A 14835-nucleotide genomic window follows, 5' to 3' on the forward strand; every position below is an offset into this window, starting at 1 on the left:
TGGGTCACCTTGAGAGTGTGAAGGGACTAGGTGACCCCCCAGAAACCAAGGGGCAGAGAGGGGCCATATACAGAAACAGCAAATGGAGACAATGTCTGTGCCAAGGGAGCTGTAGGTGAGAAATCCTTAGTGAGAGGGATGGTCTGCAAAGAACCCAGGAAGCTAGTTCTAGAGTGAGATGATCAGCATTTGGAAAGAACCACAGCCACAGAGCACCAGCACCAGCGACAACTATAGCAGTCAGGTGAGAACTTTCCTGATTCTTCCCACTTTGGGGTAGAAACCAGCAGCTAGGGATGTGGGCAGGAGAAGGAAGAGAGAAGTTGATCACACCCCCCATAAGCTCACTTGTCTGCCTGCGGGGCTCCCAGTCTGCTATAGGTCTAGGCTGAGGGAGGCGAGAAGCCCTAAATAAAGTTGGAGTTCTTATACTACACTGGACTGGACATTCTAAGATTTGGAAAAAGATGCTATTCATTACCTGTTAGTGATTGGGAAAGCCCTGAAAACAGCCAGAGATCTCGCCAAGGGGCAAAGAAGAATAAGATGGGTAAGCCAGTTTAAAAGGGCTGGGGAGCGGGGCTTCCCTGGTGGCACAGTGGTTGGGAATCTGCCTGCTAATGCAGGGGACACGGGTTCGAGCCCTGGTCTGGGAGGATCCCGCATGCCGCGGAGCAACTAGGCCCGTGAGCCACAACTACTGAGCCTGCGCATCTGGAGCCTGTGCTCTGCAACAACAGAGACTGCGACAGTGAGAGGCCTGCGCACCACGATGATGAGTGGCCCCCACTTGCCACAACTAGAGAAAGCCCTCGCACAGAAATGAAGACCCAACACAACACAAAATAAATAAATAAATAAATAAAATTTTTAAAAAATAAAAAAAATAAAAGGGCTGGGGAGAAATGATATATATAGCTGCTTTCTATTTGCATCCTAGCAAGTCTAGCTCATTCAAAATCCAGTTACAGATACACAACTATGGAGTGATAGTTGCCAAGTGAAAAAGGCAAGGTACAGAACAATGTATAGAGTGGTGTCTTTTATCTAAGAAAAGGGAAATACAAACACAAACAACTAAATACATCATACATACATACATACATACATACATAAATTTCCTTATATATTTAACATTGGAAGGATAAACCAAAAACTAATAAAAATGGTTTCCAATAATGGGAGAAGGAGACAGGATTGGAAATTAGATTTTGCTGAAAGTAAAACCCAACCATGTTGGCACCCTGATCTCAGACTTCCAGTCTCCAGAACTGTGAGAAATAAATGTTTGTTCTTTAAGCCATCCAATCTATGGTGTTTTTGTTATAAAAGACAGATGCTTAACTTAAAAATTGCTAAATTACACTTGATGAAGCTCAATATCTTTATTGCAATGATGAATTTTCAGTTTCAGGTTAATATATGAGGATGATGTAATGTTCTGTTTCTATGAGCCCTTTTTTTGTCTTTTAGGCAATTGATCACACAGGGAAAGCTACTGTGTTTGTCACCTGTCATAATCACATTGATGTACTTTAAAGCTTAAGATCACCAGTGTAAAGTTACTACACACACATTCTTTGCTTCTAGCTCTTTATGCCATGAGCCCATAGTCCTGTTCTTCTCCAGAGTCTGACATAAATTGTGTTTAGGGCTTTCTTAGAGCCCTGGGTTGTGATTTTCAATTGTATCCTGGACATTTTGGCTATTTTGCCTGTAAAAGATCTTTGAAAGGTCACCTGTTGCTTTAGCCTGCCCAGCATGTGTTCTCTCTTCTTCTGATATCAGCAGGCCAGTTTCTCCTGAATGAATGGGCCCTTCTCCACTGTTGGTCCATTTAGTTCAGCTGGCGCTAATCTCACTCCCAGCTCCAAAGGTGACCATGTGGACCAGACCAGGTCTGACAGTATACCCTATCCTGCCAGCTCTGAGTCCATACTGATATAAATAAATGATTGAATAAATAAATGAATAGTAAGAAAAGACAAATTTCCCACACAGAAGAACTCCAAATAATTTATGTAAATATTTACTCCTCCAGAAATGGGAGGTTAATTCTCCATATCATAAGTGTGGACAGCACATAGTGACTTGCTTCCAAAAATTATAGTATGGAAAGGAAAAAAGTAATTACAGTGGAGAAATCTGACAAACACTATCTCACCCAAATGATCGTGATTAATACTATCAGTGATAAACCATACTGCTAATATCATGTACTTTTGCTATGATGTGATAAGAATGGAGACGGCAGCAGAAAATATCAGGGAAATAAGTCAATCTAAAGAACAGAGGGGGGCCTCCCTGGTGGCGCAGTGGTTAAGAGTCCGCCTGCTGATGCAGGGGATACGGGTTCGTGCCCCGGTCTGGGAGGATCCCATATGCCGCGGAGCGGCTGGGCCCGTGAGCCATGGCCGCTGGGCCTGCGCATCCGGAGCCTGTGCTCCGCAACGGGAGAGGCCACAACAGTGAGAGGCCCACATACCGCAAAAAAAAAAAAAAAAAAAAAAAGAACAGAGGGAAAAAATACTGGAAAAACTTAAACAAAATCTCAGAGACCTGCAAGACAATAACAAGTCATTTAACATGCATATAATTAAAGTCCCAGAAGAAGAGAGTAAAATAGAGACAGAAAAACAATTTGAGGAAATAACAACCAAAAATTTCCCAAATCTGATGAAGAACATTGACTTGCAGATCCAAGGAGCTCAGCAAACTCCAAGTAGGGTAAATACAAAGAAAAACACACCTAGGCACATCATAGTCAAACCAAAGATAAAGTGAAAACCAAAGATGAAGTGAAAATCCTGAAAGCAATTAGAGAAGACACATTATGTATAGAGAATCAATGATATGAATGAAAAGTCATGTGGCTTTTCATCAGAAAAAAAACAGACACCAAAAGACAATGAAATGACATCATTAGAGTGCTGAAACAGAAAAATAAAATGTCAACCAAAAAATCCTAAAGCCACCAAAAACATCCTTCAAGTTGAGTGTAAAATAAAGACATTATCAGATAGATGAAATCAGAGATAATCTGTCTCCAGTGACCTGGGTTATGAGAAATGCTGATGGAGGTTCTTCAAGCTGAAGGGAAATGATATCTAATGATAACTAGATCTACAGGAAGAAATGAAGAGCGCCAAAAATGGTAAATAAGTAGGTAAATATAAAAGGCTATATTATTTTTTATTCTTGCGATTTCTTTAAAATAAAATAGACTGTTTAAAGCAAAAATGATGATCATGTAAGATAGGTTTATAACATACGTAGAAGGAAAATATATGACAAACATAGCACAAAGGATGGAGAGGACAGGTAAATGGAATCATACTTTTGGAAGGAAATAATAAAAGTAGTGAAAAGGTATAGAATTAAGAGGCCAATAGAACAAATGAGTTAGAACACTAAAAAACATTTGATTGACCGACCCAAAAGAAGGCAGAAAAGGAAAAATGGAGGAACAAAAAGTTGAAGGAACAAATGAAAAACAAGTAGCAAGATGATACACTTACACCCAACCACATTAATAATTACATTAGAGGTAAATGCATTTATGCCATCTCTACCATCTATATTATAAAATACCATCTATATTATAAAATAATCAGTTATCTAGGTTTCCACATTAAGAAGCTAGAAAAAGAAGTAAATAGAAGAAATTCAACCTTAAGTAAACAGAAGATAAAATAATAATTAAGGGCAGAATTCAATGAAATGGAAAGAGATAAATAAAGGAGAAAGTAAAGACAAAAGTCTGTTCTTTGGAAAGATTAATAAAGTTGATAAACCCCTAGCTAGACTTATCAAGAAGAAGGAGAGAGTACAAAATACCAGTATCGGGAATGAAATGGGTGGTATCACTACAGATCCTACAGACTTTAAAAGAATAATGAGAAAATATTGTGAACAAATTTTAAAAATGAAATAATATCAATCTTAAACACTCTTTTGGAAAACAGAAGTGGAGGGAGCACTTCTGTATCATTCAGGGTCCAATCAGGAGACAGGAACTACATGGTAATTCAAATGGTAATCTGAAGTTTAATATAAAGAAGTATTAACAGGAGATTGGGGGGAAAAGGGGGAAATTGTCTAGTAAGAGTGAAAGAGAACCCTAAAGAATACTGGAATAGCAAACATAATGAGTAACCGCTATTCCTAGGGGCTGAGCTAGGGCAATCATAAATATCCCCCTCCCTGGGCTGAGATCCAGACTTCACTGAAGAGGACATGGCACGACACATTGGACAGTGGAGAGGGCTAAGGTGCCCAAGGTACCATGTGACTTGATGGAAACCTGTCCTCTGAGGTGCAGAGGGAAGTCATCCACAGTGAGGTGCTGTGCCTTGGAACCTGCTACAAAGTTGCTGGGGTGGCCATTTATGGGGAAGTACCTCACCAGCACCACTCCACTGCCACCTGAGGAGGTACCCAGGAAGGCTGCTGGCTGCCACGTGCTGCAGGAACAGGGAGGTGGGGGAGCCACCATGCTGATCTACCTAAGCACTGGGAGCTCATGTTACAGGAAGAAGAGAAAATCCTTCTCTCCTCCAGTGTCCCTCGAGCATCCTCTACTGACAAGGCTTAACGTGGTGCCTGCTGACCAAGGTGAAATATTTACATGACCATCTCCTTGATCACAGAGCAGGCAAAGAAGAATGGATTTGGAGTTGATAGGCAATAGACTGATAACTGGCACAGCCTGCCAATTCATTTTCATGTGGCCAGAAAAACTCTGATAACAAAACTGAAAAAACTGTACAAGAAAATTACAGACCAATATCCTTCTTGAGCATAGAGGTAAAAGTCCTTAACAAAACATTAGCAAATCTATTACAGTAATGTATAAAAAGGATAATACATCATGACCAAGTAAATTTTATCTCAGCACTGCAAGGCTGGTTTAACATTTTTAAAAATCAATCAATAAAATTCACATTAAAGAATAAAAGACAAAAAGTACAAAATCACCTTGATAGATGCACAAAAAGCATTTGACAAAGTTCAACAGCCATTCATGATTTAAAGTCTAAGTGAGCTAGGAATAGAAAAGAACTTCCTCAACCTGATAAAGGCCATCTATGAAAAACCTACCAATAACATCATACATAGTGGTGAAAGACCAGAGCCATGGAAGAGAAGTAAAAAAAAAACTTAACTGGTAAATTTGCTGCTGGAGATGTCACCTTAGATAGATAGGAAAGGTGAGAAATAGCCTGGTTTCTCTTCTTCCCACCCTTTAATCTCCCACCAGTGTCTCCTACTGGCTGATCCCAGGCAGAAACCAGTTCTGCTGAGAGCCTAGGAAACAAAACCCAAGGTCAGCTCCTTGCAACTTAGAGTAGAGCCAGGGAATGGCAAGGAGGGGATCTCAGGGAAAGCAGGGACTATTCCAGAGATGCTGCCACCTTCTGGGAAATCGCCCGCCGTATCTCATGGCAGAAGAGGGCGGGCATGGCAGAAGAGGGAGGGCTTGGCCCTGCACGGCTAGGGCAGCTCGTGGTAGTCCAGCCATATCGTCTTTCTATCTTGGCTGCTGGAGGGCCTCCTGCTCTGGAGGGCCTCCTGCTGCTAGTATGGACTTCTTCCTCCTCCTATAACCCCTTTTCACAGAGCCATCTATTGAGTCACCAAGTGACCCCAAGTCTGATACGCTTGGCAACCTAGCCCCACCCCACCCCATGCCCCCTCCTTCTTGCCTGACACTGAGATCACCCAATCAGCCACGCTACCATGTGAGTCTGTCTGAACTCTGGGTCAGCCAGGCTCATCTGGATTTTCTGGCCAAGTCCTGTAATAACCCCTATGTTGCCAGTAGAACTTATGATTTGAGCTGTCTTCCCAGCCTGGAGACAAATCATCTCTGGCCCCTCTGTGTTCTCACCACACTCTGTTCACATTCTAATAGGGCACTGACCATTCCCTCTGGTAACACTACAGTGGCTTGACTGTGGGGGAACTCTTCCTTTCCATTCTGAGTCCATTTGATTCAGATGAAATGGACCCCTCATTTCCCTTCCTCATCCTCATACCCAGTATTCCCGGGATGGAGCATGTGGCCCAGGCTAAGCCAGTCAGAGCACCTCATTTCTCTTGTCCTAATAACTGGGTCAGAGATGGACATACAACCCCAGTCAGATATGAATCAGAGCTAATGAGACTCATAATACTAATTTGAGCTACAAAGGAAGCAGATATATCTGGCAGGGCCTATCCTCGGAAGGAAAAGAATGTTTCTTTATTGGGACATAGGCTTATCCCAACAGTCCCTAGAGCACATCTTTGACTCAGACCCATTAGTCTGACCATTTTCCCTGTGACTTGCCCACAAATAGGAGAGGACCTGTAGGGCCCAAGCAGGGCAAGTCTATGGGGCATAGGACTATTTCTGTTGCTACCCTACTCCTTCTGCCAGGCCTGGGGAGAGCTTGAGACAGAAGCTAACTAGCAGCTCTAACATTATCCTGGTCTATGGGGCAGGTCACTGTGTTTCTATTTCTCAGCTCCTTCTATACTCTGCTCTGCTGTGCTGGAACTGACTGTGCAAACCACATACCTGCTTTACCTGCCAGCTTCCTGTAAGGTTTGACCACAGGGGTCACTAGAGGGAAACTGACAGACAAGAAGAGGTGAGAGGGGACTTGCTTCTCCTATTTGCTGGAGTTTCCTATCAGCATGGCCCCAACAATGGCCCTGACAGTAGAAACTGATTCTAAGCAAGAAACTTCCAGCTTCCTTTGGCAATCTCAGCACCAGTCTCATCACTCCTCCTTAGCTAGCAGTATCAGCACCAGCCAACGCCCTTCCTTAGAGCTCTGAGCTCTGGCTTCAAGGAAACCCTGCTCTGAACTTGTAGATTCTAACCCCCATTCCTAGAGATAGTAGCTGCTTCCTGTAGTTATTACTCTGTGTTCCCTTGGCATAAACTTTTTGCTTTTTCGCCTTCAGGTAATTTTTGCTTCCAACACCTGCTTGACCAATTTCCTATATTAAATTCCCTCAGCTGAAGTACCTAGAGTACTTTCTCTTTTTCTAACTGGACCTTGAGTGACTCATCTGTTAAAACATGTCAGCAAACTTTCTTGTAAAGGGCCAGTTAGTAAATGTTTTAGGCACTGTGGGCCATAAAGTCTCTGTTGTGACTATTGAACTCTGCTGTTGTAGCACCTAAATCAATGAGCATAGCTGTGTTCAACAAAACTTTATTTACAAAAACAGGTGGCTGGCTATAGTTTGCTGGCCCTTGTGTCAAACTAAGATTTCAAAGGAGTCATAATAGGTCAAGTCAGGAAGCCAATCCTTAGACAACCTGGGAGTGACTAGATCCAGCAACTAACTCTGGGCAAGCCTACTCTTGAACTTTGGGGTGTTCATTTATAAGATGAAGTGGTTGAGCTATTACTAGATTATCCTTACATCCCTTCCACCTCTAAAAGTTCAGTGGTTCTGTTATTATCTCCAAAACACTAACTCTGCAAAGCGATGTCTCAAGTCAGCTTCCCCAGGCAACAGACTCTGACGTGGAGATTGCTGTGCAGGGAGTTTATGGGAGAGTTCTCTTAGGACCAAACCTGTGGAGGGGACAGGAAAGGAAGAAAGCCTGACTGGGAAGAGGGTGAAGTTGGGCTGAGATATGTTCTCAACAAAGGCCTCATTCTACCCAAGAAAGCTCTGAAGCTGGGATGGTCCTTAAGGTTATCCCAAGTTGGGGTGATGGGGATGGATATCTATACCCCACTTTGACCAGCCATCAGATGCAGGCTGTGCAAGAAGGAAACATGACCTTGGCTATGGCAACTACATTAACCTGAGGCAATCTCTGAGGAGGGTTGACAGCCAAAGGCACTTCTAGCATCTAAAAGAGTAAATCCTTTATTGCTAAAGAGCAAACTGGATGGAGCATCACTGTAGCATCCACTACAATCCACCCCTGTGCTGCTCAGATCTCAGATTAATTTCTTTAGATAAGTTCAGGGTGCAACTTCTCTAGAATTATGGGATGCTTTATTTACTGGGGGATAACTCAGAAAATGAAGGCATCAGCCAGAAGAAAACAATACCTGCTATGTATCTGATCTCGGGCTACAACTGATACACATAATCCCCCTCATTTTCAATCCATTCTAGATTTCCTTCCCCCATAGATATTATCTCTGCTGGGCTCAGTGGTTTACCTGATGGCATGACCCTCATCCCTGAGAGGTCTGAGCCCCTATCACCATGCCCTACTCAGGTTGTGGCTGCTACACTTGTTCATCTATCACCAAGATTCATCCAAGTAGATCATCTGGGTAATGAACATATTACTCCCCGCCTCCACTTTGTATCAGTTGTCTACATCATTCTGGGGATTGAAATCAACTACTCCTGCCAAGATGATGACTCATCTTCCTGCTTCAAGGAGCTTGATATGCCAAGGCTGCAACCTAAACTTGTAGTTCTATGCACTCATGTTCTATCTCCTGTTGGAGCACTCTCCCTTTGGGTTCCTAGGGTCTGCACACCCAAAATGGCGGAGGCAGGGAGCTAAATTCCCCAAAAGGGTCATTGATTGTGATAGAAAGTGGGGCTACTCCTGCCTCCACTCTATTGATTCCGGGACTCATGTGTTCTACCTTACTGAGTATACAGCACCATATAGAGTGTTGATTTAGAATGTACACTATGTCTGACAAAGAAGACATACAGATGGCCAACAGACACATGAAAGATGCTCCACAACACTAATCATAAGGGAAATGCAAATCAAAACCACAACGAAATATCACCTCAGACCTGTCAGAATGGCTATCATCAAAAAGACAACAAATAAAAAGTGTTGGTAAGGATGTGGAGAAAAGGAAACCCCCATGCACTATTGGTGGGGATTGTAAATTGGTGCAGCCACTATGAAAACAGTATGGAGGTTCCTCAAAAAATTAAAAATCAAATTGCAATATGATCCAGCAATTTAACTTTGGGGTATTTACCCAAAGAAGACAAAACACTAATTCAAAAAGACATATGCACACCAATGTTCACTGCAGCATTATTTATAATAGCCAAGATATGGAAGTAACCTAAGTGTTTTTTGATAGATGAATGGATCAAGAAGATATATATATACACACACACATACATACATACACAATGGAATATTACTCAGCCATAAAAATGAAATTTTGCAATTTGTTACAACATGGCTGGGTAGAGGCTATTATTCTAAGTGAAATAAGTCAGACAGAAAGACAAGTATCTCACTTACATGTAGAACCTATAAAAACAAAACAAAACAAAATAAAAACAGACTGATAGATACAGAGAATAGATAGATGGTTACCAGAGGGGAGGGCGATGGGAAGGGTTGAAATAGGTGAAGGGGATTAAGAGGTAAAAACCTCCAGTTATAAAATAAGCCATGGTAATGTCATATACAGCATAAGGAATATGGTCAGTAATACTGTAATAACTTTGTATGGAAACAGATGGTTACTAGACTTATCATAGTGATCACTTCATAATATATGCAAATGTCAAATCACTCTGTAGTCACCTGAAACTAACATAATATTGTAAATCAACTACATTTCAATAAACAAACAAACAAAAGAATGTATGTTATGTTCTGGAGGATGGTATCCTATCCTTTCTGACTCATTGGTGCCTTCAGCAGCCCATTCCAACACTCTGTTAGGCCAGCAGCTTCTCAAAGATGCCATACGTGAAATAACCAGTGGATGCCATGATCCTGTATCCAATCCCTCACCTTTTCTAAGACATAAGTCCCTTGATCATACACAATGCAATGTGGGCATCCTAAGACAGGAGATTTATGTTGGAGCTGAAATGCCAGGAAAGGCCTCTGGAGAAGTGGAAACAACTTTTTCCCCTAAGACATGGATTTGAAAAAATTGCATATTTTAATATTTCAAAACCATCACCTCCTGCTTTCTCCTAGGCTTTTCCCCTCATCCTCTGTCTCCAGACTTTCTCTAATGTCCTCATGGCATTTCCTGGGGTGTAAAATATGGACCATCAAAGACTGGCTAATGAAACAAGATTAGGGATGAATTCCATAGTGTCTCCCTGCACTGTAATCTGAGTTCTCACCACACACCTCAGGTGGCTAGTCTCATGCGTTTGCAGAGCCCTCTGCTGTTTGTAGAACACTTTCATTCACAGCGCTACATTTGTAATGACAATGCTTTCTTATATCCATATGGAACATTCAGCTCTCCCTCAAGCTGGTTCATACCTTGTGTCTTACTCCAGGCAGAATTAAGAGACCCTTCCCTTGCCTTCAGGACAACACACCTTCCTGGTGGTCCTCCTTCCTTTCTGGCCACTCCTCCTCAATCTCCTTAGCTCTTCCTCCTCTCTTATGCCTTTAAAGCCTGGAGTTCCTTAGACTCCCAGGCCCTCCTATTTTCACTCCATGCTCTTTCCCTAAACTGTCTCATCTATACCCAAACACTGGCTATACCCAGATGGCTTAACAAATGTGCATCTCCAGCACACACTTCCACCAAGACCCGTCTTGGACATCTCAAAGGCACCAAATGCAACACGTCTTCTGGTGATCTCCATCTCACTGACAAGTGCCCCATTATTTCTATTATCCCTACCCTAATGCCCCATACTTGATCTATTGCCAGACTCTGCCCACTCTCCCTCTCTCAGCTAGATCCAGCCATTTCTCTCCATGCCCTGGCCCCAGTCAAGCCCCATCCTCTCACCCGGACAGGCCCCTTGGCTTCCCATCTGTGAATCTGCTCTTTACATACACACTCATCTCTCCATAAATGTACATGGTGAACATGTCAGTCCCCAGTTCAAAACCACTCAGTGGCCTCCTACTGCTCTCAAGGTAAATACCCATGAAGCTATGCAGGGCCCAGCCCTACCAAAAGGAGCCCTGCCAGCCTTCCAGCTTCATCTCAAACCACTCTCCCTCCTTCTCTGTGCCCCATCCACAAGGCCCTTTCACTAGATCAAATGTCCCGTGCTCTTTCCTGCTTCAGGCCTTAAATATGTTGGTCCTCTCTCTAGAACACCTTCCCTGATTGCAAGCTTCCATTGCACCCTAAAGCTTGTCACTCATAGCTTTCACCGGAGTTTGTCATCATCTATTCGTATGACTGCTTTGTTAACATCTGCCTCCCCCAAGTAGACGGGCTGTCAGCCTGTAAGAGACTGTGTGTTTTGCTCTCCTGTGCATCCCTATTATGGACCCAGTGGCCAGCACCCAGTAACCCTCAATAAAGCATTGCCCTTGCTATGAGCTGGGCACTATTCTAAGTGCTAGACATCCATTAGCTCATTTAAAACAAGAACAACCTTGGATGTGAGCACTATGGTTGCATCTATTTTTAGATAAAAGAATCAAAGCCAGAGAAATTAAGTAATTAGTCCAACATTACAAAGAGATTAAGATACGTCCATAGCCTGTATTCAGACCTACCTAGCTGACTCCACAGTTTACTTTTTTTTGTTTGAATTTTTGAATTTTATTTTTTTTATACAGCAGGTTCTTATTAGTTATCTATTTTATACATATTAATGTATACATGTCAATCCCAATCACCCAGTTCATCCCACCATCACCACCCCCCTCGCCACTTTCCCCCCTTGGTGTCCATACATTTGTTCTCTACATCTGTGTCTCTATTTCTGCTCTGCAAACCAGTTCATCTGTACCATTTCTCTAGGTTCCAAATATATGCAATAATATACAATATTTGTTTTTCTCTTTCTGACTTACTTCACTCTGTATGACAGTCTCTAGATCCATCCATGTCTCATCAAATGACCCAATTTCATTCCTTTTTATGGCTGAGTAATATTCCATTGTAGATATGTGCCACATCTTCTTTATCCATTCGTCTGTCAACAGGCATTTACGTTGTTTCCATGACCTGGCTATTGTAAATAGTTCTGCAATGAACATTGGGGTGCCTGTGTCTTTTTGACCTATGGTTTTCTCTGGGTATATGCCCATTAGTGGGACTGCTGGGTCATATGGTAATTCTATTTTTAGTTTTTTAAGGAACCTCCATTCTATTCTCCATAGTGGCTGTATCAATTTACATTCCCACCAACAGTGCAAGGGGTTCCCTTTTCTCCACACTTTCTCCAGCATTTGTTGTTTGTAGAGTTTCTAATGATGCCCATTCTAACTGGTGTGAGGTGATACCTCATTGTAGTTTTGATTTGCATTTCTCTAATAATTAGTGATGTTGAGCAGCTTTTCATGTGCTTCTTGGCCATCTGTATGTCTTCTTTGGAGAAATCTCTGTTTATATCTTCCGTCCATTTTTGGATTGGGTTGTTTGTTTTTTTAATATTGAGCTGCATGAGCTGTTTATATATTTTGGAGATTAATCCTTTGTCCGTTGATTCGTTTGCAAATATTTTCTCCCATTCTGAGGGTTGTCTTTTCGTCTTGTTTGTAGTTTCCTTTGCTTTGCTAAGTTTCATTAGGTCCCATTTGTTTATTTTTGTTTTTATTTCCATTATTGTAGGAGGTGGATCAAAAAAGATCTTGCTGTGATTTATGTCAAAGTGTGTTCTTCCTATGTTTTCCTCTAAGACTTTTATAGTGTCTGGTCTTACATTTAGGTCTCGAATCCATTTTGAGTTTATTTTTGTGTTTGATGTTACGGAGTGTTCTAATTTCATTCTTTGACATGTAGCTGCCCAGTTTTCCCAGCACCACTTACTGAAGAGACTGTCTTTTCTCCATTGTATATCCTTGCCTCCTTTGTCATAGATTAGTTGACCATAGGTGTGTGGGTTTATCTCTGGGCTTTCTATCCTGTTCCATTGAGCTATACTTCTGTTTTTGTGCCAGTACCATATTGTCTTGATTACTGTAGCTTTGCAGTATAGTCTGAAGTCAGGGAGTCTGATTCCTCCAGCTCCGTTTTTTTCCCTCAAGACTGCTTTGGCTATTCGGGGTCTTTTGTGTCTCCAAACAAATTTTAAGATTTTTTGTTCTAGTTCTGCAAAAAATGCCAGTGGTAATTTGACAGGGACTGCATTAGATCTGTAGATTCCTTTGGGTAGCATAATCATTTTCACAATATTGATTCTTCCAATCAAAGACCATGGTATATCTCTCCATCTGTTTGTGTCATCTTTGATTTCTTTCATCAGTGTCATAGTTTTCTGAGTACAGGTCTTTTACCTCCTTAGGTAGGTTTATTCCTAGGTACTTTATTCTTTTTGTTGCAATGGTGAATGGGATTGTTTCCTTAACTTCTCTTTCTGATCTTTCGTTGTTAGTGTGTAGGAATGTAAGAGATTTCTGTGCATTTATTTTGTATCCTGCAACTTTACCAAATTCATTGATTAGCTCTAGTCATTTTCTGGTGGCATCTTTAGGATTCTCTATTTATAGTATCATGTCATCTGCAGACAGTGACAGTTTTACTTCTTCTTTCCCAATCTATATTCATTTTATTTCTTTTTCTTCTCTGATTGACATGGCTTCCAAAACTATGCTGAATAATAGTGGTGAGAGTGGACATCCTTGTCTCGTTCCTGATCTTAGAGGAAATGCTTTCAGTTTTTCACCATTGAGAATGATGTTTGCTGTGGGTTTGTCATATATGGCCTTTATTATGTTGAGGTAGCTTCCCTCTATGCTCACTTTCTGGAGAGTTTTTTTTTTATCATAAATGGGTGTTGAATTTTGTCAAAAGTTTTTCTGCATCTATTGAGATGATCATATGGTTTTTATTCTTCATTTTGTTAATATGGTGCATCACATTGATTGATTTCCATATATTGAAGAATCCTTGCATTTCTGAGATAAATCCCATTTGATCATGCTGTATGATCCTTTTAATGTGTTGTTAGATTCTGTTTGCTAGTATTTTGTTGAGGATTTTTGCCTCTATATTCATCAGTGATATTGGTCTGTAATTTTCTTTTTTTGCAGTATCTCTGTCTGGTTTTGGTGTCAGGGTGATGGTGGTCTCGTAGAACGAGTTTGCAAGTGTTCCTTCCACTGCAATTTTTTGGAAGAGTTTGAGAAGGATGGGTGTTAGCTCTTCTCTAAATGTTTGATAGAATTCAACTGTGAAGCCATCTGGTCCTAGACTTTTGTTTGTTGGAAATTTTTTTTTTTTTTTTTTTTTTTTTTGCGGTACGTGGGCCTCTCACTGCCGTGGCCTCTCCTGCTGAGGAGCACAGGCTCCAGACATGCAGGCTCAGCAGCCATGGCTCGCGGGCCCAGCCGCTCTGCGGCACGTGGGATCCTCCCAGACCGGGGCACGAACCCGTGTCCCCTGCATCGGCAGGCGGACTCTCAACCACTGCGCCACCAGGGAAGCCCTGTTGGAAAATTTTTTATCACAGTTTCAATTTCATTACTTGTGATTCATCTCTTCCTATTTTCTATTTCTTCCTGGTTCAGTCTTGGAAGGTTATACCTTTCTAAGAATTTGTCCATTTCTTCTAGGTTGTCCAGTTTATTGGCATAGAGTTGCTTGTAGTGGTCTCTTATGATGCTTTGTATTTCTGTGGGTCCATTGTAACTTCTCCTTTTTCATTTCTAATTTTATTGATTTGAATCCTCTCCCTCTCTTTCTTGATGAGTCTGGCTAAAGATTTATCAATTTTGTTTATCTTCTCAAAGAACCAGCTTTTAGTTTTATTGATCTTTGCTACTGTTTTCTTTGTGTCTATTTCATTTATTTCTGCTCTGATCTTTATGATTTCCCTCCTTTTACTAACTTTGGGTTTTGTTTTTTCTTCTTTCTCTAGTTCCTTTAGGTGTAAGGTTAGATTGTTTATTTGAGATTTTTCTTGTTTCTTGAGGTAGGCTTGTATTGCTATAAACTTCCC

Source organism: Mesoplodon densirostris, chromosome 1 (assembly GCF_025265405.1).
Source record: "Mesoplodon densirostris isolate mMesDen1 chromosome 1, mMesDen1 primary haplotype, whole genome shotgun sequence".
Lineage (NCBI taxonomy): Eukaryota > Metazoa > Chordata > Mammalia > Artiodactyla > Ziphiidae > Mesoplodon > Mesoplodon densirostris.